General features: G+C 41.8%; 2 pseudogenes; both read right to left on the bottom strand.

Annotated features, from left to right (window-relative positions):
* Positions 1-289: 289 nt before the first annotated feature.
* On the bottom strand, positions 290-27,084 carry LOC134735973 (uncharacterized; annotated as a pseudogene).
* Positions 14,289-17,462, bottom strand: LOC129475528 (actin-binding protein WASF2-like; annotated as a pseudogene).
* Positions 27,085-27,951: the final 867 nt, after the last annotated feature.

Below are 27,951 nucleotides of genomic sequence, written 5' to 3'. Positions count from 1 at the left end.
CAGACAAGAGAGAATGAAAGACAAGCGAAAGGGGAAACCCCTTATAAAATCATCAGCTCTCATGAGACTTATTCACTACCATGAGAACCATATGGGAGAAACTGCTCCTGTGATTCAATTATCTCCCACCAGGTCCTTCCACAACACGGGAATGGGAGCTATAATTCAAGATGAGATTTGGGTGGGGGCACAGTCAAACCATATCATTCACCAAACAAAAAATTATCCAATCCAGGGCTGTAGGAAAGACAGAGAACTATGTGATAATTAGACTCTAACCCTCTAATGTCTAGAATGTTGAACTGGGCTCCAAAAAGGGTGTGACTGATCTGAGGGCACAAAGATAGAGGACACCAGAGCTTAGGAACAAGCCCTTTAAAAAAGTCTTCCCTACTTGCTGGGTCAAAAGATTCTTCAGCTAGCATAGAGTCTCCTACCACAGTCAGGGAGGGCTTCTCATAGGAGGTACTTGAACTGGGTGTTGCAGAATGTGTGGCAGTTCATCCATTGAGGGGATATATGGATTCTTATTACCTCTGCCCCTCTGACATCTCCCAGAGGGGCACTGGCATCTCCATAATTTTCTGTTTGAGGTGCTAAAAGGCAGCAAACTGGTTGTGGGGCAGGGTCAGAAATGTGTCTTAATGCTATGCTTCTATAGGAATTATGAACAATAAAATTTTCTAAAAGATGTTTTTGTTGACACATATTAAAGAAAACAACTAGTAGCCATATCAACTTAAGACTTATTTAATTGATACCTATTATTATTTCAGTTGAGATGGCTTGTGGAGGAGCTGATGGAGATTATGAGGATGTTTAGGTTCTTACTCCAACCCCGTCCCTCTCCTCCCATCACCAACACAGTGGGACAGGACAGTACCACTCTGATTTATCTCCCCTCTCTCCTCATGGTATCTCCTAGATGGGGACTGTACCACTCCCACTGCATCCTTTCACATCCAGTAGTATCACCGAGGAGAGGATGAGTCTGTCCACCAGGAAGTCTACCCAAAGAAGTGTTACTGGCAGTGAGTCTGGGCAGGGTCTACAGTCCTCAATTCTTGTCTTCTTGAGAGAAAGAATTCAGCCAAGAGACAGAAGTAGATTTAAGGCAGAAATGAGAGTTTATTGAAGCAAAGTACACTTGAAACGAACCAAGCAAGCAACTCAAAAGATGGAATGCCCCACCTGATTGTTGGCTCAGGGCTCTTATATAATAATTATAATATAGAGTTACTATTGCCTGATTCTTCCCAGTCTCATCCTTCCTCTTGGACAGGCTGTTGGCTAATCACCACAGGCACAGTGACTTGCCAGTATCTGGGAGGGGCGGCATGAGCCATTTGATGATTGAAGTTATGTGCATGCTGTCTTAGGGCAATTTTCACTTACTGGTCTAGTGCCCCTGGAGGAAGATCATATACAGGTCAGACTCCACCATTTTGCCTCTTACTGTGCATGCCTGGACATGTTCCCAGAGGAAGATCAAAGTTCGCCATTTTAAGTTCTTATTGGGAAATTGTTGCCAACAAGCTCAAAATGTCTCTTGTTTGTTAGGAAATTTTCCCCTCCCTGTCACCAGCCACCTGACAACCACCTGACGGTCAACTGAGAGTCACTTGACATTCTTTGGGGCCCTATCCTCTTGTGCTCATATCTGCCTATCTACCTACTCTAACAGCAGTGCAGGCCATTTCTTCCCAAGGAAGCACCACTGTTCTGCTCTGTGAGGTGGGAAGCCACAATTTCTTTCACTGTATAGCATGAACACCCTTCCAATGATATCATCTGCAAATAAAAATGATTATCTCTCCTTTCTTAATATATAATCAGTTTATTTTATCTTCATATTTCATCGCATTAGCTAGAGCTTTTATCAAAACACTGTTGTGATAGGGACAACTGTATGTCGTTACTAGTTTTATTGGTAGCAACTTCAGCATTTTACCTTTTAGTAATAGGCTTCCTGGTGATTTTGAGCCTGTAATCTTTTCTGAATTTTCATATTCCCATTTTAGTCTGGTTTTAGTTTGAGAATACTGCCAAATTGTGTCAAATGCTTTTCTAGTATCCATTGATGTGATTTTGTCATTTTCTCCTTTATTTCTTGAGGTAGTGAAATAAACAGATAGATGTACTAACATTAACCATCTTTACCTTGAAGTTGAAGCAGGAGACGTAGTCAAGAAAGTAGCCATATCTATCAGGATGTGTTAACACAATGCTTGCTTTGTGGTCATGCTCCTCTGGCTTAGGCAAGAATTAACTTCAGTGGGGACTTCAGCCTGTAGAAAGCATGCACTTTAATTTTACTTGTCCGTGGACTGACTTTTTGCTCATTATACTAGTGAAAAACACACTACTGGGTGGATATTTAAGATGCTAATGAGATGTGGTATATGACAAACATATACAGTTACCGAACATGTGCACCTAGAGGACCACCTATAACATACTTACTAGCGATGCCCTTTCCCACCCTCTTATGAATAATCACGTAAAACTCCCATAAAAGGAGCTTCCCTAGTGTCAGCCAGGGCTGTCTCACTCTTGAGCAGCCCACTCTGACTCAGCTCTCAGAGTGCTCTTTCAATTTTGTAATAAACTGGTTTATGGCTGTGTCTCCCTTGCTGTGTGTCTCTTGCTTAAATTCTTTAAACCGAGAAGACAAGAACTGAGGACTCACAATCACCATCAACAGCCTTACTGGAAAATCCAGTTTGGTCATGGGGTAAATTTTTCTTTCCATACTTGCTGGATTCAAATTGCTAAAATTTTATTTAAGATCTTTCCATCCATAAGACAAAAAAAAAACCTCTAGATGTTAGAGTAGATAGATATATAGATGATAGATAGACAGACAGACAGACAGACCAGACAGACAGACAGACATGAGCAGGAAAGGCAGCCTCAAAGTAAGGAAGCCCTGGAAACCTTACCCCACTAGCAATCAGAAAAAACAATGGCCATATCTGGATTTGCAGTTAGGCTTATCTGGCCCTAACTGGGACTTATCTGGCCCTGGCAGGACATAACTTCAGTAGGGACTTTCCCCAGCAGTAAGCATGTACACTTCAACTTGGCTTGCCCTAAAGGTAATGTTTTGCTCATTTTAATAGTAAAAAAAAAAAAAAAAAAATATATATATATATATATATATATACATATATATATATATATATACACACACAGCCCTGGGTGGAGATGTAAGACATGTAACATATATGCTAGCATGTACAGCCACAACGTATGCACACCTGGGGACCACCCAAAGGTGAGCATATGTTGCATCCCATTTTTTATTGTAACATCCCATTTTTTATTGTAAAAAATGCATAACATAAAATTTACCATCTTAACCATTTCTAGGTTTATAGTTCAGTAGTGTTAAGTATATTCACATTGTTGTGCAACTGTAGCCACCTGAGGGGTTCTTCCTGCCCACTGCACAAAGAAAGACCACAGTATTGCAGTAAAGAAAGAGTTTAGGCCAGGCGTGGTGACTCACACCTGTAATCCCAGCACTTTGGGGGGCCGACGTGGGCAGATCACGAGGTCAGGAGATCGAGACCATCCTGGCCAACATGGTGAAACCCCATCTCTACTAAAAATACAAAAATTAGCTGGGCATGGTGGCACGTGCCTGTAGTCCCAGCTACTCGGGAGGCTGAGGCAGGGGAATCGCTTCAACCTGGGAGGCGGAGGTTGCAGTGAACCGAGATCACTCCATTGCACTCCAGCCTAGGCGACAGAGCGAGACTCAGTCTCGATTTAAAAAAAAAAAAAAAAGAAAGAGTTTAATAGTCACAAGGCCGGCCACGGCATATGATAGAGTTATTATAGTACTCAAATCAATCTCCAAAGCTTGTAGTTTGGGGGTTTTTCAAAGGCAGTTTGGGGGAAGCAGTGGGGGTGGCTAGGCTTGCTGCTAATTGGTTGGGGCAGAGATGAAATCATAGGAGGTGAAAGCTGTCCTCCTGCATGCTGAATTGCCTCAGGGTGGGGCCACAGGAGTGGGATTGGTGAGTCTAGGTGGAGCCATGGTTGTCAGACATGCAAAACACCTGAAAAGATATCTCAAAAGGCCAATCTACAGTAGTGGTGTTATCTGCAGGAATGGCTGGCAATCTATGTCTAAACCTTAGCAGAATCAGGTTCCTCTCTAACCCCTAGCCTGATGGCCTTCCATTAGCTTTACAATGATTGAGTTTTGGGGAAGAGCTATTATCATTTAAACCATAACCTAAATATCTTCCAAAGTTAGTTTAGCCCCAAAGCCCGGGACTAATTAAGGAAAAGGCAAGATGGGTGGTGGGCTAGATCAGATCTCTTTCACTGCCATAATTTGCTCACTGATATAATTTTTGCAAAGGCAGTTTCACAACTGTAACTGAGTACTCCTGTTTTCCTAAGCAACAGTTTTTTTCTCTTTTCTCCTTTCCCCTTTCCTCCTACTTCCCATTTAGCCCTTTTTCAAGTGCAAAATAACCTCTCACCTCCCTCTCTCCAGACATTTCCTACAGGGCAAGTTCATCTATGTGCTCCAAGAGGGAACTCCCACCTCCAGGGTGTTGCCTCACGAGGACATGCCCAAAGCATGCCCACTTAGCCACTTTTACAACTTACTTCCGCCCAGGAAGGTGGCAACACAACTGCCCAGTAGATAAGGTACAGATAAGGCTAGCAGAAGAGCCCTGCCCTTGCTCATTTCCTCCCCTACATCATATAAATGCCCACTTTTTGCTCCAAAGGTGAAGCAGTACATTTAAAGCTGGACACTCCATGCACTCCCCCAAGCTAGCTTTGGAAATAAAATCACTTTTCTGGAAAGTACCAGGACTCACTCTTGTTAACTGGACTCTACATGCAGCAAGCGAGTAACCCACATTTTGGTTACAATTTTTGGTGACCCATACAGGGACATGCTCTGTGCTCCAGGTAGGCCTGTGCCTGACTACCCAGTTTCGCTATTGGGTGAGACATGGGGTCACCTGTGAGTGCCAGCTGCTCATGGCTATCAGATCCCACGATGAGAGCATTAGGGAGCTTCCCAGCAGCTGCAAAAAATGCTTTCTTTTGGGGAAATTTCCCTTTTGCTCCCCACTCCCAGCACATTTGCTGCCTTCAACGCATTGCCTGTGCAAGGGAAGTGAATTCTGGGGGAAAAAGAGAAAGAGCTGACAAACTTTGGAACTGGGTAATTTGGTTGGCAGTGCACCTGACCACCCTCTGTCTCTTTTGGGGTGTCACTGAAGCCCTGCTCTACTTAAGACCTGGCTGTTAGTGACACCATTTGAGCATTTTAATGCATTTGTATTTATTTGTATGTGTGGCACTATGGGACCTGTGCTCGGACTGGACTTAACAGCCCATGGAGTCATTTGGAACTGGGGAGAGGGATTCAGGACCTCACCCAGCCCCCTTGGTTGGGGACTCGTTTGGAAGCATGCTGTCTGTTTGCATATATGAATATATGGCTTTGTGTATGGGCCCTGATTTCTTTCTTTCCTCTCTACCTCCAACTTCACCCTTCTATCTTTGGAGAACCGCTTACAGCTTTACTCTTCTCAGCTGCAGGCAGCTCTAGCTCCCTCTGGCTGGAAACAGTTTGCCTGATCAGTGACTTGCAGAAGTAGGAGGAACCCGTCCCACACCGTGCAGACTTAGGGTGCTGAGGCTCTCCCTGATGGGAGATAAATGACGGTGGTGGAGGTGTCAACCTCACACCACTCAGTGTCTGCAGGAGGGCTCTTGAGCTCCCTTTCCATCACTTTATTCTCTTATCTCTTTCTTCCCCTCTCTCCACCTACCTCATGCCACCCTTACAGAAGGCAGCCAGGTGATATCTTCCTCTGTTTATTTTCAGCCTGCTTTATATGAGTGTGTATGTGTGTGTTTATGCATATGTACATGTATTTTGTTACGTATTGTGGTCACAAGGAACCAAATCCCTTGGAGTTAAGACGTACTCATAAATTAAGTAAAATCTTTAATAAATAAGCTGGCTTTACATTATTGTTAAAATAATATTATAAATATCTTAAGAATTGCCAACATACATTTTCATTTGAGTTTATTGATCAAGTGGTTTCATATTTATCTCTGCCAGATATCATTAGGTGCCAAAATTTGGCGTAAGAGTTATAAAACTATAAACCCAGCCCAAGACAGAATGGTCTTTGTGTAATTTTTGATAAATAAGACATTTAATATTGAGGAAAATAGCTAAACCTTCTGAGTTATCAACAAAATACCTATGTTTTAACTTTAAGGTTCTTACTTAGATGAACACCTGATGTTCACAAGCTTTAAAATGGTTAACAGGGAATTAACTTTCAATAATGACTACCTCTGTGGTAAGATGTCAGTTTTCAGAAGTAATCTAAGTAAACGGTTAAAAATGGGAGAATTATATGCATATAAATGAGATAAACGCTTCTAAGTAAAACTTTTTTGTATGATTTAAGATCTTAAAATCATTGTAGATGCTTGTTGAATGTCTGGGTCATTTCCAACTAAGAAAGGGTTATTATATAGGAAACATGTTCCAAAATTATGGACTGGTTCTCATCTATAAAATGGTAATATCTGATAGGCAGTTCAGAACTTCTTGCTTCTGGCTGCTGTGCCAATGGAGTAGCCATTCTTTATCCCTTTATTTTCTCAATAAACTTTCACTTTACTCTGTGGACTCGCCCTGAATTCTTTCTTGTGTGAGATCCAAGAACCCTCTTTTGGGGTCTGGATTGGGACCCCTTTCCACTAACATCTTCCTAGTGAACCACAAAGGGACTATACTGAGGAGACCCCCTGATCCAAAGGAAATAGACTGCAGCACCAACTGGCTGATTTTAGGTAAGTGGTTGGGTATATTTTACCTGGGTAAAGGGTGGGATTGAGTTAGAGGCCAAACTTAGGATAGTCTCTCCTAAGATAGAGAGAGTTAAAGGCCCATCTTAATAAAAGGCAAGGCTTCTTGATCAAACTTGGGTCTCAGGCCCAACTTAGGAAAGTTAGAGTGCTTCCTAAGATTTAGAGGGTTAAAGGCCCCTCTCAGTAAAGTCCCTCTTGGTTAAAAATGAATTTGGCATTATGGGATGTTAACCGCTATTCTCTTTGGATTAATCTGTCTTATACTCTTTGCTGACGACTGTGGGTGACAGGATTAGGCACATACAAGACCGTGGAACATGGGGAACTTTTTCCTTCCCAAAAGGGGAAACTTGAGAGCTGATGGGACTGCTGGAAAAGATCCCTTCACAACTGACAAGTGGCCATTTGAACTTTTGATTCAGTGTTGCTGCAATGAGTAGGTCTTTCTCTGGCCTCCCTGAGCTCTTCACCTTCCCCACCGCAGGGAATGCTTTCTCTCTTTCTCTCTCTCTCTCTCTCTTTTGAGACGAGTCTCGCTCTGTCGCCAGGCTGGAGTGCAATGGCGCAATCTCGGCTCACTGCAACCTCTGCCTCCCGGTTTCAAGTGATTCTCCTGCCTCAGCCTCCTGAGTAGCTGGGACTACAGGTGTGCGCATCATGCTCAGCTAGTTTTTTTGTATTTTTAATAGAGACAGGGTTTCATCATGTTGGCCAGGATGGTCTCGATCTCTTCCTCATGATCCACCCGCCTCGGCCTCCCAAAGTGCTGGGATTACAGGCATAAGCCACTGCGCCCAGCCCTCTCTCTCTTTCTCTCCTTTCCCTTTCCTGTATTTTCTGTTACTCAGAGCAACCATCTTGCCCAAAGACCACATGTTGAAACTCCTGGTTGGAGACCTCTGAAACAAACAAAAAAAGCTGGATGAAGTTTCCCTCTCATCTTGTTTTATGTCCTTGGGAGCTTGACTTTGTAACCAGGTGGGTGGTACTTTCTCTTGGTCTCCACCATCCAGGGAACAGGAATTTTGGAGTTCATGTTATAGTTAGCCTTAAAAATTATCCGGAGCAGTTAAAAACCTTTGGAAGCTCAAAATTGGCTGACTCTAGACTCCTAGGAAGAGCAATGAAAACTGCTCAGTACTGTAGCTCAGTAGCTAAGGCTTTGCCATTTTACAATGGTAGCCCAGGCTCTCAATTCTCGGTGTAGGGAATGAGTACTTTTTGGTTGATATGCGTGTGACCTTTGCCATTTGTTGATTCTCTTCCTCTCCGTGAACAACTTCTGACTTCCCTCTTGAATTTTCCTTTCTCTGAGCACCTGGGAAGTTACCTTTGGTAAAGTTCAAAAGGCAGAAATATTGACCATTTTACTTGGCTAAAAGTTGGATAATAAGAAATTTTAAAAGACTTTTTTAAAAAGAGCACTATGGTTAAAAGTCAGCTTAATTAAAAGTGGATATTCAAGCTATGGGTATATTAAAAAGGCCTTTATGTTTTTTCTCAAATCTTGTTTTTCTTGAGAAAAAGTTTTTCTTTTCAGTCAACTGAAAAGTCATTTTTCCCCATTTTGTTTTCTTGCCATTCTTGATGCATACATGAGAGGACCTAAGAAAATTTCTAACAGCCTGGGACTCCTTGGGGAAAACAGAGGAGGTGCCACACACCCTGTTTGGGGAAAAACCTCTGTTTTCCTCATGAAACCCCAGGAATTGAAAGTGGATAGATCTCTCTCAAAATCTAAGGCTCTGTTCTGTTTTACATTGTGTTATCTGATGTTTCTGACATTTGGGGGCATCAGAAATTACTTCGCATTATGAGAGAACTTTGGTGTCTAATTACTAAGTAGGAAATATACTTTTAGGGCTGGCTAATGGCAGTTATGGGCTTTTATGGGAGATGGGCTGATACCCTCCTCTTTGGGATCTAAGATCTGGTATAAAAATGGGACCCTTAATTTTGGGGGATCTGTTTTGACTTCCAGCTGTGCCTGCTTATTAGGCCCTAGAAACTGAATGGTTTCCTGGCCCTGTTCCTCAAAGGGCTCTACCCTGAAGCCAGTAATCCAATTAAGAAACAAAAACTGGCAAATGAAAAATCTTACAACTACAGAACCTTCTGACTGTTTGTGTATTTATATGTGTTGTGTGTGTGCGTGATGTGTGATCAAATATTTTGTCAGAAAAATAAAAACTGTAATGCCTTTTAGTTCACATAACTTTAGTAATCTTTGAGAAACAAAGATAGTTTTAAAGATTATTGGTAAAATAAAAATGTCTTCAAAATTTAGACATTTGGTCTAAATTAGGCAGGTCAGATATTGGGTTTGATAAATGCTTTAAGGTCATAAGTTATTTCTTTGACTTTTGAAAATTGTTCAACTTACCTGCTTTAGAGCCATTAGATTCTACATAAGGCCTGGGGACATGTGGAGTTAGCCGTAACCCCTAGCAATGCTGAAAAGAGTCAGACTTTATCTGCACTTCTGTCTGGTGTCCTAAGCCCCACACCCAGTACATAATTAAAATTGCCTACTTACTAAGTTTTTCACCAAAAATAAAAGTTACTAAGAGTTAATATTGTAACATGTAATTGAAACTACTGAGGAAACAGTTTTACATGCAAGGTGTGTAAGGAAAGTAAAATGTGTTTTTGGTAAAAGATTTTGAGAAGGCATGGGAATGTGGATTTTTTTTTTTGCCTTGATTAAAGGGTTAAAGTCTTGTTTTAAGTTTGATAGGAAAAAGCTAAACTTTTGAGCAACTTATGGAAGGTTTATGAAAGATTAATCTTGTAAAAGAAATTCTATGTGTGAACACTGGCTAAAGTTAAAGGGGTATTCAGTTTTTTCATAAGTTGAACATTGGAATAAAAGCACAATAGGCTTTTCTTAGAGCACAGATCTGTTCTTTAACAAAAATCTGTAAAGGGTTATAAAAAGTTTATGAGAATCTTACCTTATGGTCAGGCATGAAAATTGGATAGATTTGTCTATAAGGTTTTATTAAGAATTGGGGTTGACATTAATAGCACACCAATGCAAAGGGTGAAATTTGGCTTTCTCTCTTGAACAAGATTTTCATGTTATATTAAAAATATTGAAAGATTTTTGTTTACCTTTTGAATAAATTATAGTAAAAAGAGGGGAAAGAAAAGAAACAGATTGTTTGGAAAACTAAGTCTTCCCTGTATTAATGAGTAAAGGTTTTTTTTATTTATTTATAATAAATATGTTATTGATATGTGTTCCAAAATTATGGAACCTCAAGAGGAGAGGAATTTACCTGACTCGTATAGGCATTTGACAGTACAAACCCATGGCTGGGGCTCAGCTTTAAGAAAGGTCTTATCTAAGATTCTTTATGGAACGAAGTTTCATCAAAGCCAATTTTAAAAAGGCCTACGTGAAAATAATTATTCTTGCTGCACTTTGTACAAATAAACAGGCCAAGTATAAGACTAAAGCTTATTTTATAAACAAATTAGCCCTGTTATGATTTGTTTTTAATAAAAATGAGGACTGGAGAAAAATTATGTTTCAAGAACTATGGCACACCTGTTATTAGATTCTAGTCTCATCAGTTGTTTTTGGTTTTTTTTTCTGCAATTTAGACTAACCCTACTTATTCCTGTGAATCAACCAGTGATCTTTGACTGGAGCTCAGAAGAAACAAGAGGGATGGGTACTGTAGAAATCTGGATCAATATTCTAATTCTGGGCACATATTGGAATTGGCTAGCAACCCCATATCAGTTTGGTCCCAACAGTTGCCCAGTTCATTGAATGCTTTATTTTTTTCATTTACTTAGAATAATTTTGCTTATTTTACTTTACTGTTGTGGAATATATTCCTGCTGTACTCTGTGTAGAAATACTGGGTAGGTAAGCTTACTCAATGTTTTCTTAAATTGAACACATACCAATCTTCCAGATATCACCTTTGGTCAGAACTCGGAGTTATGAATGGCCTTCAGTGTAATGATGTTTTCTCACTGAGCTCCTCTCTACCCTGGATACAAGACACCCCAATAGTTAGGCGGGAATATCATCGCCCTATTTGGCCTGGAAATTACGGAAGATGGATCTTTGTCCCTCTACAATGCTAGGATTAAGGGTTCCCTTGTAAAAGGAAGGGGGGAAATATGTCAGAGGCGTTCGAACCAGAGTAACTCCATCTTGAATAGGGGCTGGGTAACATAAGGCTGAGACCTACTGGGCTGCATTCCCAGGAGGTTAGGCATTCTTATCTCACAGGATGAGATAAAATGCCCACACAAGATTCAGATCACAAAGACCCTGCTGATAAAACAGCATACGGTAAAGAAGCCAGTCAAAACCCACCAAAACTAAGATGGCAGCGAAAGTGACCTCTAGTAATCCTCAGTGCTCATTATATGCTAATTATAATCATTAGCACGCTAAAAAACACTTCCACCTGTGCCTTGGCAGTTTACAAATGCCATGGCAATGTCTGGAAGTTACCCTATATGGTCTAAAAAGAGGAGGACCCCTCAGTTCTGGGAAATCTCCACCCCTTTCCCAGAAAACTCATGAATAATCCACCCGTTGTTTAGCATGTGATATGGTTTGGCTCTGTGTCCTCACCCAAATTTTATCTTGAATTGTAATCCCCATAATCCCCACCTGTCAAGGGAGGGACCTGGTGGGAGAGGACAGGATCATGGGGGACAGTTTCCCCCGTGCTGTTCTCGGGATAGTGAGTGAGTTCTCACAAGATCTGATGGTTCTATCAGTGACGGTTTTCCCTGCTCTTTTCTCCCATGCCACCTTGTGAAGAAGTTGCCTGCTTCCCCTTTTGCCACAATTATACATTTCCTGAGGCCTCTCTAGCCATGCAAAACTGAGTCAATTAAACCTCTTTCCTTTATAAATCACCCAGTCTCAGGGAAGTTCTTTTATAGCAGTGTGAAAACGAATTAATACAGCATATAATCAAGAAATAACTATAAATATACTCAGTCGAGCAGCCCATGCCACTGCTCTACCCATGAAGTAGCCATTCTTTATTCCTTTACTTTTTTTTTGTGGCTACAAAGACTTTATCAAATTATTTAAAATGTTAGCATTTAAGTATTCATGTGTATACAGTTACATGGAACCTTCAGGTCAGTGGGGCACAAATGTGGTATACACACAATGAGCCTGGCAGGGAAGCAAATGAGACCAGGCTTGGAGCTACAGGGCTTTAAAAAAATTGGATGTCTTTCTGAGGGTTTGAGAATAGGGCAGAGGAGGAAAGGGTCACTTTAGGGGTCTGGCTTAACCCACTGCCCAGATCTCCAACTGAAGAGCTCCTTTCCCATCCTCAGAGGAAGAGGGCCTGTTTTCAAACGGCATCCCTACTACACATACACCCCTTCCCTAAAATCTTGATGTGGTAAACACACCCAAGAACCCACTGGAATACGTCCTTATAAATATGTTTGTATCAGAGAAAACAAGGCACTTTGGGAGCATTATGGCTTACTCTACTACATGTACATAATTCTAGACAGAAAGTAAAAATTGCTTAGTTCCTCAAGTGAATTAACTGAATAAACTTAATACAATGACAAAATTGTTCCCTAACCCACACTGAGGCACAGTTAAAGTGAACACGGCAGGAGGCACAGAATGAGGCACATCTCTGCGCCTGGTGACACCTGGTGCCAGGTCAGCTGGACCCCAGCAGGGCTCAAAGCCTGATGCCCCCAGGAAGCCTGACATCTCTCATGAGCAAAGCCCCCTGGCCTTGGGGCACTGGCTCCCTCCCTCCCCATGCCCTGAGGTCAGGTGAGGGGCCGCATTGGGAGGCAGTCCTAGAGCAGAGCTGGGACATGGTGGGAATGCTTAAGCAGGGTCAGCAAAGCCACAGAGACCTCAATCTGTCCAAGCTGGCCCTGCAGAGTCGGAGGATGGGCGCAACGGGAAGAGATTTCACATTAGCCTTGACAACACCGCCTCGGCTCTGCCGTGACATTGGCCAGGGTAGTTTCTGACGGCGCTCGAGCTTCCACTGGAGGCGAGCTGGAACCTGGGCCAGCTGCTCTGAGCCTCCAAGGGCTGGCTGAGCCTGCCCCCTCCCCCAGGCTGCTCCTTTAGAATGTACCCATCTCACAACCAAGGCAAAGCCACAAGTCACTTCTTACACTATTGGAAGCTGGGACCCAGGGCCACAAGAATGGGGGCAGGTCCCCTGGGCGAGGTGAACCAGGAAGGGAGGCCTAGGAGTCATTATGCGCCATTGTTCCATACTCTCACTAGCTTAGACCCAGATTAAATAATTACTAAACTTTGCATTCTACACTACGTGAGTCCAAAAACAGGATTACCTGCATTGGGTCCTTTATCATCTTAAAGGGCTCTGGGTCTAAAGAAGCCATTTTTTTTTTTTTTTTTTTTGGTGCATATGCGTAAGTGGAGCCCAGAGGGCCTCCCGGCTCACTGGGTCCCCGGCCACCCGAGCTGAGGAGGCTTCGCAAGGCCGGCTTCGACAAAGTGCTGAGCTTGGCTGCACAGATTTTAATGAGAGCGTCAGGCAGAGCTTTGCTGTTGCTCTCCGGGACTTGCAGATCATTACCAAACCAGCTATAGGATGAGAACACAGCACATCGAAACCCTAGGAGGTCACTGAGCTAATGATCTAATCCTACCTTCCGCAGGCAGTGCCCCTCCCCACCTCCTCCTGCCCCCAGCCCTTTCCACAATGGACTCAGTCCATTCCAGAAGCCAGGCCAACACCGCCCCCTTCAAGGTCAGAGCAGAAAGACAGTGAGTGGCTCTAGCTCTCCCTTTTCCGGAAAGGAGGAGGATGGGGGTAATTCAGTCAAAGCCATTAGGCCCAAACCCTGGCCTGGCCAGGCCCCAGGTCTCCTATTTGGGAGAACCACTGCCCTCTGCCTGCCTCTCCAGCTACTGCTGGGCTGCGGCCCAGGCGCCTTCAACGGCCATTTTAGGATTCTGACGAAAGCACCTTCGGCTTCTAAGGTACAGGCTGGGAAACAAGGTGGGGGCGCACATAGCCTGGTGTCTCAGCATGGAGCTTGGTGCCAAGTCCTGTGCTAGAGACACCTGATCTGGAGAGAGGGAAGAGGGCACACTTGGGAGTGGCCACAGCAGGAGGGCATGCGGGCCCCTACAGGCTCAGTCCCTACACCCTGAGTTCCAGGAAAGAAGGCAAAGGGGAAGCGGCCAGCAAGGGCACAGAGGCAGAACTCATGACTATACACTCTCTCCTCAAGCTGGAGGGCTTTACGAGGGCTTTGGCAATCACTACAACCATTCGCTGTGCTGAGTAGGGACAGATCCTGTTTCTCTTTGTTTCAAGGCTCTGAAAGCCAGAGAAGCCAGCAGAAGCCGATTTCAGCATAAGAGGCTACACAATAGTTAGGGCAGAAGAGAAGAAACCTCACTGTTGGTTAGAGCTGACCAGTTTTTTTCTGAATAATAGCACCTGTGTATTAGCTCTGGGAAAAGTGGGGAGGGAGGGAGGGAGTGAGCTTCACCATGTGCGGTGAGGGGAGCTGGAAAAAGGACCTGGAGCCCCTCTGCCTTTCAGCCTGCTTCACGGCTGCCAGGCCCTCCCAGGCAGGTACCGGCACAGCTGCCATCCTGAGGGACTGAAGTTTCCACAGTTGGCAGAATCTTTGTTTAAACTGGGGAAATAAAAGGGCGAGGAGTTGCAGAGGAATTGAAAACAGCACCTGTCAAATCTGCCTATCCCCTTCCTTCTCTCACTACTTCTGGTCCCCAAGAGGGGCTGGTCCCAAGGCTATGTGGTTGGTTGGTGACAGAAAAGGGGCAACAAAGAATGACAAGAGAGGCTATGAAGGTCTGAGCAGCACTGACAAGGCTGGCACAGACCCTGAGCCCTCCTATTGGGACCCCAACCCATGGTGAGGTCTGGAGTAGCAATACAGCCAAGAAAGCTCTGCCCAGACTCCAGCAGATGCCCATTCTTTGGTCCCAGAAAGCACAGGTGACTTGGAATCAGGAACTCTGGGCTCTAGCTATGTCACTATCCAATTGTGTGACCTTGAGCAAGTCACTTCCCATCTCTAGGCCTCAGCATCCTTAAAGGGTGGGACCTACGGGACTCCACTGTTCTTCCAGTCGTGCAGCTCCAAGTCTTCAGGCTTTGCTCCTGACAGCCAGAAGAGGTCCCTGTCCTTATGTGTCAGGGATAGTTTGGTCATGGATACTAGAGGTTAAAACTGGGCTGTGTTGCCTGAAGGCATGTAGAGGTGGTGGTGGTGCATCCTGAGCACCATACTCACCAAAGGGATCCTGGGAGGGAAGCAACAACACCAGCCTACAGAAGGGCATCATTTTTGGGCAGAGGAGGTGAGACATTCTTTAGAGGCTTGATGCCTCCTGGAATAAAGAGCATCCCAGGCATAGAGATCGCTTAGCAAAAGGCAGGCCCACCCTGCTGATTAGGGCAGAAGGTGAGGCAGTTTGGCCGTTGCAGCCTTCGGCCTGCTCTGCCCTTTCATTGCACAGGAAAGGGGCCAGCTGTGTCCATTCAGGCCACTCCCCCTGCTTTAGAACCAGAAGGTGGCTGGCATTATTCGAAGTGGCTGAGGGCACAGGTTTCAGAAGACTGTAATTGAATATGGCTCCTAAGGGAAGGCCCCATCTCCAACGGAAACCCAATCAAAGGAATCTGCTTTGGGATTTCTCCTCTCTTTAAATATGCAACAGGCACTTGAAGGAAAGAGGGAACATCCCAGCTACTGAACCTCAGGAGCCCCACAGGGCCTGATAATGGGAAGAGGAAATACATGTTGACTTGGAGGAAGCACTTGGATATATCTTTGGTTGCTTCAGGGAAAGCTTTGGCCCCTTAAAATTATGTTTTTCCTCCCTTTTCTCCCCTATGGGTCTGTTGGGGTTGGCATCAAAGAAGGCAGGTAGGAAGGAAAGAAAAAGAAGGTGGGCAGCAGGCAGAAAGAGTTAATCGGACCAGTCGTCCTCATCAAATTCAGAGGAGTCATCTTCTAAGTCACTGTACTCAACAGCAATGCGACGAGACAAGATGGTGGCCACGTCATTGCCCACGACATCCCGCTTCTCTTGTTCCCGCTGCTCCTCAACCCTGCGCAGCTGAAAACCTTGACGGATGGCTGAAAGCAGGTCGCTACGGGCATCGCTTATGGCAGGCAAGGAGGACTTGGGCTTGGTGGTATCAGAAAGCGGTGGTGGTACAGCAGGCTGGCCATCTGCACCAGTGAAATGGGGGAGGAGAGGCCCCGGAGGAGAAGGAGGGGGAGAGGAGGTGCTCCTCCTGTTGGCTGGGACAAGGGAGGTGGTGGCAGAGTTGGGTAGTCAGCTGCCGGTGGTGGGGAGGAGGTGGAGGGGCAGCAAAATCAGGGTGAGGTGGGAAAGATGGGGGTGAGGGTGGTGGAGGCGTCCCTGGAGACCCAAATCCTAAGGCAGTGGTGGAGGTGGGATGCCTATCATTGGAGGCGGAGGTGGTGGAGGGGCAGGTGGTGGAGCAAACCCGGGTTTAGGGCCTGGTGGAGAGCCTAGAGGAGGAGCTGGTGGTGGATGGCTTGGGCTGACCACACTGGATCTTTTGGGTCCTGCCAAACCAGATCCTCTTTGGTTGTCCACTGGGTAACTGAATTCTGCTGGTGGAGGAGGCAAGTTGTCCTCGGAGAAGGAAGGAGAAGGTGAAGAAGCAGAGTCTGACTGTGATGTTGGTGGATAGCTACTTGCATCCACGTTTTCAACACAGCCAATGCTGCCATTCTGGTACACCAAGGTGGGTGGATACCAGAAGGCCCCAGCTTTTCTTTGGACTCCACAAATTCTTGCCCCATCTTAATTTTCTCCCACTCTTCCTTATGTGTCTTGATTTTACGTGGGTTTACATTCCCTCGATTTGGATTATCTTTCTTTTCTTTCCTATGCTTTCTCTTCTCTTTCATGATATCCTTGGTGTCCTGCAGCATCTTCTTCTTCCAAAGATCAAAGAAGTATGAAGGGTCTGTGTAGAATTTGAGTGCCTCTTTTCCATCGTCCCTGTAAGGGGTAAGATTGTTGAGAGGGGGAGGAGTATCACAGGTATTGTATGTTTCTAAGACAGGCACTGGGAGAGAGTTTCTGTCAAAAAGCTTCTGGTCTTGAATGGTGAAGCTTCTGAAGGCTTTTCAGGTGTTGATTCCTTGCAGTGACACTTCTTCTTCCTTGGGATCCAGCTGAGTGACTTTAACTTGTAGTCCGTAGACCCTCTCAGCAAGGGAGCTTACCCGAGACGCAAAGATATTTGCCTGAGTAAAGAGCTCTCCAAAAATGTCCTCTGCATATTTACTCAGGCTGCCCAGCTGTCGCATGACATTTGCCAGGGTGATGTTGGTCATGCATTCCAGCTCGCTTCTAACACTAGGCAACGTCTGACAGCACAGGTGCCTTGGCTCGATATTCCTCATTACTAACGGCATGGTGGACCTGCTTCAGGCAATGTTCTGAATGATGAAAAACAACCTGGCCTCCCGCAGTCGCCGTCAGCGACAGGAAGGGCAGGCCGGCCGCGCAGTCTCCGCACAGAGTGTGCTCCCGCGGACGGCCTCGCGGGCTGCCACACGGCCGGCTATTCCTTTACTTTCTTAATAAAATTGCTTTCACTTTTTCAAAAAAAAGAATTTCTTGCTTCCTAGTTTTATAGAAAATGTGACAAGGAAAATATGTTCTTATTGCCAATAAAAAATTTTGTCTAATTCAAAAGTTATTTAAAAGCTAATTCAAATTGTGGACTTAAAAAGGTTATTGTATCCATGTAAGTTTCTGTATTGTCTTTAAAGTCCTTGCGCCGTTGAGTTACAGGGCTTTGACTCTTGAGACTAAAAAGGACACATGATTGTGTTATATCTAGTCTTAATTTTCTTGAATAGTTAAAATCATTTGCAAGCTCAAAAATGACTGCTTTAGACTCCTGGGAAGAAGCAGTAGTGGTCACCTTGTGCAATAGTTCAGTAGCTAAGATTTTTGCTCTTTCACACTGGCAGCCTGGGTTCAATTCCCAACTTAGGTAATTAGTCCTTTCCCATTCGTTATGTGTGTGACTTTTTGCCATTTATTGGTTCTTTTCCCTTCCATGGACAGCTTCTGATTTCCTGTCCTGAAATTTTCTTTTCTCTGAGCTACCTTTGGAGCAATTCTAGATCTTGTAAAAACCACTTGCTGTCTCATTGAAGATACTTCACGCACCTATGGTAAAGTCATACCGTTAGTTAAGACTTATTGATTTCATGTAGGAGGTAAAAGAATTCAAAAGCCAGAAATATTGGCCATTTCTCTTGGCTAAAATCTAGTAATAAAATATTTTAAAATGATTTTCCTTTGGAGAGCTCTGTAGTTCGGAATCAACTTAATTAAGGCTGATATTTGCACTATATGTGCGTGGATATTGTTTTAAAGCTCCTGCTCTGCCTCTAAAACCTCCTCAGTTGATGGATATCTGTGTAATTCTGCACCTGCTCCTGTCTGTTCCTCCTTCCTCTTGCATCTAATCTTTTGTCACCCTACCAAATCGTCTCCATGTCTGTGTATTTATATACGATGTGTGTGATGTTTTGCTGCCAGAATATACGATAGTGGTCTAATTTATTGGCTTAAGAATGATAAGCACTTAAATAAAATATTTTGTCAGAAAAATAGAGACTTTAATGCCTTTTAAGTCACAATGTCTCTAACAATCTTTGAAAAATAAAGACAGCTTAAGGATTATTGGTAAAGTAAAATAAAAATATCTTCAAAATGTAGATATTTGGTCTAAATTGGGGGGATAGGATACTGTTTGCTAGATGTTTTAAGGTCATAAACTGCTTCTATGACTTTTAGTAATTGTTTGACTTGCCTGTTTTACAGCAATTAGATCCTAGGTAGGGTCTGGGGACATATGGAGTTAGCCAGGCCCCCTGGCTAGGCTGGGAAGTCATGTGTTCTGCAATCTTATACATGGTTAAAATTGCTTACTCGCCAGGTTTTCACCAACAATAAAAGTTGCTAAGAGTTAACATTGTAATATGTACTTGCGACTACTGGAAAAATAGTTTTACATGCAAGGTGTATAAGGAAAGTAGAATGTGTTTTTGGTAAAAGATTATAAGAAGGCATGAAAACATGGTTTTTGTTAAAGGGAATGTAATTTTGTCTTGTTCAGAGGTTAAGATTGTCCTAACCTAAAGGAGTAATGGGACGAAACTGAAAGTTTAAGCAAGTTGTGAAGAATTTGTGAAGGGTGGATCTTATAAACGAAGTTCAGTGGGTATAAGCAAGTTGCCTAAGATTTGAAAGGGATGATTTAGTTTTTTTGTGGGTTGAACATTGAAATAAAAGCACACTGATGCAGGGCCAGAATCTGGGCCCCTGTGTCTGAGTAACAGGGTTTTCTTAGAGAATTGATCTGCTGTTTAACAGAAAGCTGTAAAGGATTGTAAAAAGTTTCTGGAAATTTTACCTTATAGTCAAACTAATTAAGATTGGATAGATTTTGTTTATAAGGTTTTATTAAGAGTTGGGTTTAACATTAATAGTACACTAATGCAAACAAAGGTGAAATTTAGCTTTCTCTTTTGAGCAAGATTTGCATGTAATATTAAAAAATAGTGAAATATTTTTGTTTACCTTTGGAATAAATGACAGAAAAAAAGTGAGGGGAGAGACAGATTCAACTGGCCTCATGCATCTTTATTGGGTCCTGTGTGGAAAACTGTTTCCCCTCTATTAATGAGTACAGATTTTTCCCTTTTATTAATGGTGACCTAGAATTTTATTTTATAATACTAAGTGTTTAAACCTTTGATATTTGACAAACTTTCCACAGTCAGATTTTAAATTAAGCACCCTTTTTTGATCTGGTTAACACTTTTAGGTATTGGGTCCCCTAAAGTCCAATAGGGACATATTCAGCTTGTTCTGTATATTAAAATCATACAGGAAGTATTGTCAAGTACAAAATGGTTTTCAGATCTCTTTGGGCTGTAATTGTATAAATGTGTTATTGGTGTGTGTTCCAAAATTGTATAAGATTCTTGCAATTCTGATATGTCTCAGTATATATTATAAGTAATAATTATAATTGTTATATTAAATTGCTGCATGCCACAGAGATGTTCAGACTTTAATCATGGTTATTCTAAGACTTTTGTCATCCACAGTTGTTTTACTTTGATTATTTTCAAACGATTTTATAATCAGCTATAGGACTCTGAGAGCTGCTCTTGAATGCAGGTTTCTGATAACTTCGGAGATTGTGGCATCAGAATAGAGGAAAAACTTCCAAGACTCCCATAGAGAGCTAATGTGTTCATGAATATTGAGTGGAACAGGAGTTAATTACATAGACTGAACCAACAGAAGACCAAAATCTTTCCATGGCATTTCGTTTAAAACATTGCTAACTCTTGTTTTTCAGAGTCCAGAAAAACTTTTTCTTTTGAGCTATTTGCAGCTTTTAACAATTGCATAAAGTACACTCCTGTGAGTAAAACTTGAAACACATTTCTTTCTCTCTACTTGCTTTCTCCAGAATTTTAAAACCATTTGTTAGTATACTTATTTGCATAAGTTCAATAAGAATCTGTTTTCTTTTCTAACAAGACTCAACTGGACATACTGGTTACTTTACCAAGGCTTTGGTTGGAATGGCACATTTTCATACTGCTTTAAGGAATCAAAGTTGACTTATAAAGCCCATAAAATCCCATTGGAAAAACTGGTCTCATACATTGTCTATGCAGTCCCTGTATAGGGTTTTTGACCTGTGGTAAGTAAAGAATGTCATTCTCTGACAGGCCTAGGAGCCCCAAGTTATCTTGGGACCTGAAGTGAGGAATTCACCCAAATCATACAAGTATTGCAGGCACAGATGAATCCATGGCTGGGCTCAAGGCTTTGAAAGTCTAATCCAAGATTCCTTATAGAATACAGTTCCAGCAAAGCCAATTTTTGAAACAGCCTGTATGACAAATAATTATTCTTCCTGACTTTATGCAAACACTCAGGCCAAGAATACTAAGACTAAAATTTATTTTGCAAATACATTTGTCCTACTATGATTTGTCTTTAGTAAAAACAGGGACTGGAGAGAGAAAAAGTATGTTTTGGAAAAAAATGTAGTACACTTATTGTTAGATTCTAGTTTTGTTCACTGTTGTTGAGTTTTTATTATTTTCTACAATTTGGAGTGAATCCTAAATTATTTCCGGGCTATGAGTCCCCAGACTAATGTTTTCCAATTTTTTCTTTTACTTTTCTGACTTGCATTCAATGAAATTGCTACTACCTTTTTCCTGAAGCCCTGCAAACTGAAGCTTATTCCTTGTAACATAGGTGAGAAAAAAAGTGTCAGATTGCCTCTTCCTTCCTCCTCTATAACTAAAGATACTGGAGTCTAACATCTGAATAAATTGTGCCCAACATTAATCTTGTTTTTCTTCTGTTTCCTTAGAAATGCCTCTTATTAAAAATTTGTTTGTCTCCATCAGAGGCAGAGGCCTAGCCCATCTGTAATGCCGCCTCCTGGATGAGACACAGCTATTTAAGCTGATCCAGTCTCAAGAACTGGACAGGGCTTATCACTACTTTCATGAGTATTCATAGCTCTCTCTGTAGCCCGTTAAATATATATACTTAGCCAACCTATCATCATATCTGGTTGTGATTGGCAGTGGGGAAACTGCTTTATAATTAAGAATTCAGGAAATGCCTCAGATAGCCCTGCAAGACATGCACCAACAAATCAAAGCTATGTCTGGCCACACATTGTCTCTAGACTAATGCTTAGCATCCTGATTCAGGTCAGGACAATTCTAGTGGCAAAAGTTGCTTATAACATTGACCCCGACCGCAGGGATAGGCATATCCCTCTGTTGTGGAGTTTACTGCTGTTGTACCCTCTGTGTGGGAATATAAGGCAGGCTTTCCCAGAGACCTTATGGATGTTGCACCATAATGCTCCAAACAATATCATCTGTAAGTCTGGATACTCATGAATATTTCCAAATCCAAATAGATCAGTTCCATTCTGACTTCCAATGTCTATGTCCCCTTTCAGCAGCTTATCCAGAGAACTGCATGTTTCAGTGGACTGTGTAATGTAGTTGATGGAGGAGAGGGGGGATGTGGAGGGTTCAGCCCCATGGCCTAGAGGAGAAGGGAGGCAGCTCCCTGCTGATTCTAGACTCTGCAAGGTATCCCCTCACTTGTACCTCCTCACTTCCCCAACTCTGACTTCATAGATCCCTTTTCTTCTCTACAAAATAACCAGAAAAGACCTGGTCTCTGCTAAATCATCATTTGTTTCTTTGTTTAGTTACTGCTTCCATTTACCATTGGATTTAGGAGGTTTATAATAATCAGAATAGTAACATGAATACATGTTAATCTATAATATGATCAGGGAAAACATAGACAATGTTGACACAGTCAACAACAGCATCAGTGGACTGTAAATATTCATGCAGTGTTGAATGAATTTTAGTAACATAGATATGAAACAGGTTCACTGTGCACTGATTACCAACTCCTCTGAGTCCAGTGGGACAGAACATCCACACACACAACAAGTTACATGAATCAGATTTATTACTTACAGACAGGCAGCAAGGGACAATGGAAGCCTAGGAATCATTATGAGTGGGTCCCCTGAGGCTCAGAAAAGCTGCCAGAGAAGGAAGGAGTTTTGTCTGTGTATGCCTCACTTGCCCCACAGCTGAGGAACCCCAGAAAGCAACTCACCCTGGGTTTTGTACCCTGGGGGATACATGACTTGCTGTCCTGGAGAACTGAAGGACATCTTGTTTCTAAGCATGACTAGAACAGAGCCCCGGCTGTTCCAGCCAGTCCCTGCCTATTTCAAGATGTTGCCTTCCCAGAATGTTCTACAGTTATCTTGAGAACTGCAAGTGAGAAAAGAGGGAGAACCGGATCAGTCCAAGGCCACCCAGAGAACTGTCCTGCAATAGTTATTAAAATTAAACTATAAAGTTGTGTTCTTTGTGGCAGATATAGAATGAAAGAAATATAAGCAGTTATATAATTTACATTTAATTGTCACAAGGACAATGTGACAATTCCTCTATAGCAAAGACTCTCTGGATGGAGTTTTCAAAAGATTTTTGATAGATCTTCATATAAATTGATACATGGGGGTTCTGTTCATAATTATGCTATAACAACTAGTCACAGAACCCTATTATTAGGCTGACTATATGTTCAATATATGACTATATATTGACTAATATATAATGCTGTTATTTATAACAATATAATAACTCTGGGTGGCCTTAGACTGACCCAGTTCTCCCTCTTTTCTCACTTGCAGTTCTCAAGATAACTGTAGAACATTCTGGGAAGGCAACATCTTGAAATGGGCAGGGACTGGCTGGAACACTGGGGCTCTGTTCCAGTCATGCCTAGAAACAAGATGTCCTTCAATTCTCCAGGACAGCAAGTCACGTATCCCCCAGGGTATAAATAACACTGTTATTTACAGCAACTCCGTCACGTGTATAGTAGTAGTATGGCAGTCCCCCCTTATCTGCTGGGGATATGTTCCAAGGCCCCCAGTAAATGCTTGAAACCATGGATAGTACTGATTCCTACATATCCTATGCATGAATGTCCTTTTCCTTCTTCACAATTTCATGGAAAGTTCATTCTTACTGTAGATCTTAACAACCTCAGCATGCAAGTTTTTTCTTTTATTAAGTCAAGAACTTTCACTTTTTCACTTACAAGAAGTACTTTATGGCTTCTCTTTGGCATATCCAAATTGACACCATCACTACTTTTGCACTTCAGGGCCATTATAAAGTAAAATAAGGGTGACTTGAAAACAAGCACTGTGATTCCACGGGAGTTGATTTGATAACTGACATGGCTACTAAGTGACTAACAGGCAGATAGGATATACAGCATGGATGCACTGGACACAGGGATGATTCATGTCCCAGGCAGGATGGAGTGGGATGGTATAAGATTTCATCAACGTACTCAGAACAGTGCATAATTTAAAACTTATGAATTGTTTATATTTGGAATGTTCCATTTAATATTTTTGGACAGTGATTGGCCATGGGTAACTGAAACCGTAGAAAATGAAACCATGGATTAGGGGAGACTACTGTATTGTGTTTGCTTTGGCTATCTTCTAGAGCAGGACTTGGCAAGTTTTGTTTGCAGGGCCAGATAGTAAATATTTTAGGCTTTGTGTGTCATATGGTCTCTGTAGCAACTACTCAGTTCCGCTATTGTAGCATGAGAGCAGCCATAGACTGTGTGTAAACAAATGAGGGTGGCTGCCTACCTCTGTTCTGGAGCATTCTTCAGAGGCAGCAAAAGGTCTAGGGTCAAAGCAAATCTCAACAAATGTATTATAACAAGCAACCAAGAGTATTTGAGGACACACCTTTCTAATGGCCTGATTTCATACAAAGAGAAAAAGTTCAATTATATGTTCAGTGGATGGACCGAATGCATTTCAGTGACATGTAATAGTTTTCTTGGGCAGCTGTCTTAGTTCAGGCTGCCGTAACAAAATGCCATAGACTGATGGCTTAAATAACAAACATTTATTTATCACAGTTCTGGAGGCTAGGAAGTTCAAGATCAAGGTGCTGGCAAATCTTTGGCTGGTGAGTGTCCTCTTCCTGGTTTGCAGATGGTCATCTTGTTGTATCCTCACATGGCTGAGAGAGAGAAAGAGATCATCTCTCTCGTGTCTTTTCTTATATGGGCAGTAATCCCATTTATAAGGGCTCTGACCTTATGACATAATTACCTCCAAAAGGACCCACCTTCTAATACCATCACATTGGGGGTTAAGATTTCAACATATGAATTTTGGGGGAACAAACTTTCAGTCTATAACAGCAGTCTTTTGACACTGCTTGAGCCACAGATAGATCAAAATTATAAGGGGAATTAGTTACATATATAATTTTTAGTACAATTTTAGACTGTATGGGAGCCCATTCTGTGTTCATTTCCTCCTTTTTTCTTAAAAATTGTCTATTTCTTTATATTACAGAGCTTATCCATGTGTAATTTATAATATTCAAGCTACTCAGAAACACAAAAATAGTATAATGAACCTCCTTGTATCCATCATCAATATACAACAGTTATCAATAGTTATGGGCATATGACCAATCTTGTTTTATCTACTACTGCTGGGTTATTTTAAGGAAAATCACTGAAGTAATATCATTTCTTCCTTACTTTCTTTAGTATGTATCCCTGCTTAACTACAATGCCATTATCACACTGAAAATATTAACAATATTAAGAAAATAATTTCTTAATATTATCTGTTCCTACACTGTGTATAAATTTCCTCTCTTAGACCACTTCGTATTGCTGTAACAGAAAACCACAGACTGGATAATTTATAAAGAAAAGAAAATAAATTTACTTCTTACAGTTCTAGAGGCTGAGAAGTCCAAGGTCTGGCTGGGCACGGTGGCTCATGCCTGTAATTCCAGCACTTTGGGAGGCCGAGGTGGGTGGATCACCTGAGGTCAGGAGTTCAAGATCAGCCTGGCTAACATGGCGAAACCCCATCTCTACTAAAAATACAGAAATTAGCTGGGCGTGGTGGTGGGCACCTATAATCCCAGCTACTCGGGAGGCTGAGGTGAGACAATCACTGGAATCTGGGAGGCAGAGGTTGCAGCGAGCCAAGATCGTGCCATTGCACTCCAGCCTGGGCACCAAAAGGGGAACTCTGTCTCAAAAAAAAAAAAAAAAAAAAAGAAGTCCAAGGTCAAGGGGTCACATCTGCTGAGAGACTTCCGCTGCGTCATAACATGGCAGAAGGCATCACATGGCGAAAGAGCATGTGTGTGTGAGAGAGGAAGGGGACCAAACTCATCCTTTTTATTAGGAACCGACTCCCACAATAACAACATTAATCCATTCATGAAGGCAGAGCTGTCATGACCTAATCACCTCTTAAAAGCCCTACCTCTCAACACTTTTGCACTGGAGATTAAGTTTCTAACATATGAACTTTGGGGGACACATTCAAACCATAGCATTTCCTTAATAGTCTCATAAGTGTCCTTTCAATTTAAATTTGTTTAAATTTAAATAAGAATATTGATGTTGATACTATATACTGTTCTTTTTCAGATTTCCTGTTTTACTTGTACTTATTTGTGTATTTAGTTTCGTACAATTTTATCACATGTATAACTTTTTATATCCACTACCACAGTGAAGATACAGAACAGTTCTGTCACCATAACGATCCTCATTGTTGCGATTTTATAACCATAACTATCTTCTCTTCTTACCCCTTTGTCTTAAAACCCCTGGCAACAACTAATCTAGTCTCTATTTCTAAAATTTTATCGTTTCAAAAATGTTATATAAATGGAATCATGTGCAGATGGTCTCTGGCCTACAATGTTTTGACTTAAAATTATTTAACTTTTCCATGGTGCAAAAGTGATACACATGCAGTAGAAACTGTACTTCAAGTATCCATACAACCATTCCGTTTTTTCACATTCAGTTCAGTATTCAATAAATTACATGAAATATTCAATGCTTTATTATAAAATAAGCTTCTTGCTAGATTATGTTGTCCAACTGTGCTAATATAAGTATTATACGCACATTTAAGGTAGGCTAGGCTAAGCTATGATGTTCAGTAGGTTAGGTGTGTTAAATGCATTTTTGAATTATGGTATTTTCAACTTACTATGAGTTTATCGGGATGTATGTCGAATAGAATCTGTAGTATGTAACCTTTTGGGATTGGCTCTTTTCACTTAGCATAATTCCCTGGAGATTCATTCATTCATTGAATGAATGAATGAATGAATGAATGAAAAGCTGTTGCAGGTATCAATAGTTCATTCCTTTTCATTGCTCAGTAGTATTCCATAGTATGGATGTACATGTTTGTTTAACCATTCATCTGTTGAAGGATAACTGGTTGATTCCAGTTTGGAGCTATTACAAATAAAGTTGATATGACCATTTGTGTACAGGTTTTTGTGTGAACACAAGTTTCATTTATTTTTCTGAGAGAAACACCCAAGAGTGCAGTTGCTGGGTTTATGGTAATTTCATGTTTAGTTTTATAAGAACTGCCAAATTCTTTTCTAGACTGACTGTGGTACTTTACAGTTTACACTGCCACCAGCAATGCTTGAATAATCCAGTTTTTCCACACCCTCGCCAGCATTTGACATTGTCACCACTTTTCATTTTGCCATTCTGATAGGTGTCTCACTGTGTTTTTAATTTGCGTTTCCCTAATGTCTACTGATGTTGAACATCTTTTCATGCGCTTGTCATCTCTATATGCTCTTTGGCAAAATGTCTATTCATGTATTTTGCCCATTTTCTAATGGATTGTCTGGATTTTTACCACGGAGTTTTGAGGTTCTTTATATATTCTAGATGTCAGTCTTTTGTCAGATATGTGGTTTCCAAATATTTTCTCCCTGTCTGTAGCTTGTCTTTCATTCTCTTCACATGATCTTTCACAGAGCAAAATTTTTAATTTTGATGAAGTCCAATAAAAGTTTTATTGTTTTATATTTTATATTTAAGTTCATGATCCATTTTGAATTATATTTTGTATAAGGTGTGAGGTTTATGTTGAGGTTATTTACTTGCTTACAATGTCTAATTGCACCAACACCACTTGTTGAAAAGCCTATACTTCTTCCATTGAACTGTTTTTACATCTTCCTCAAAAATCAGTTGAGGCTGGGTGCAGTGGCTTATGCCTGTAATCCCAGCACTTTGGGAGACTGAGGCAGGAGGGGATCATTTGAGCCCAGGAGGGCAAGGCTGCAGTGGGCTATGATCATGGCACTGCAATCCAGTCTGGGCGACAGAGTGAGACCCTGTCTCAAAAAAAAAAAAAAAAAGTCAGTTGGGCATATTTGATGAATGCCTTTTTAAAAAATGAATTGGGATTCAAACAAGGGCCACACATTGCATTTGTGAGATATAGTTCTTAAATTTATGTTACTCTATAAAAGATTAGCTTCACATTTTCCCTTGCTATTTATTTGTTAAAGAAACTGGGTCATTTTTTCTGTAGAATG

The sequence above is a fragment of the Symphalangus syndactylus genome, chromosome X, assembly GCF_028878055.3.
Source record: "Symphalangus syndactylus isolate Jambi chromosome X, NHGRI_mSymSyn1-v2.1_pri, whole genome shotgun sequence".
In the NCBI taxonomy this organism is placed as follows: Eukaryota; Metazoa; Chordata; class Mammalia; order Primates; family Hylobatidae; genus Symphalangus; species Symphalangus syndactylus.
This window is presented reverse-complemented; position numbering and strand designations above follow the sequence as displayed.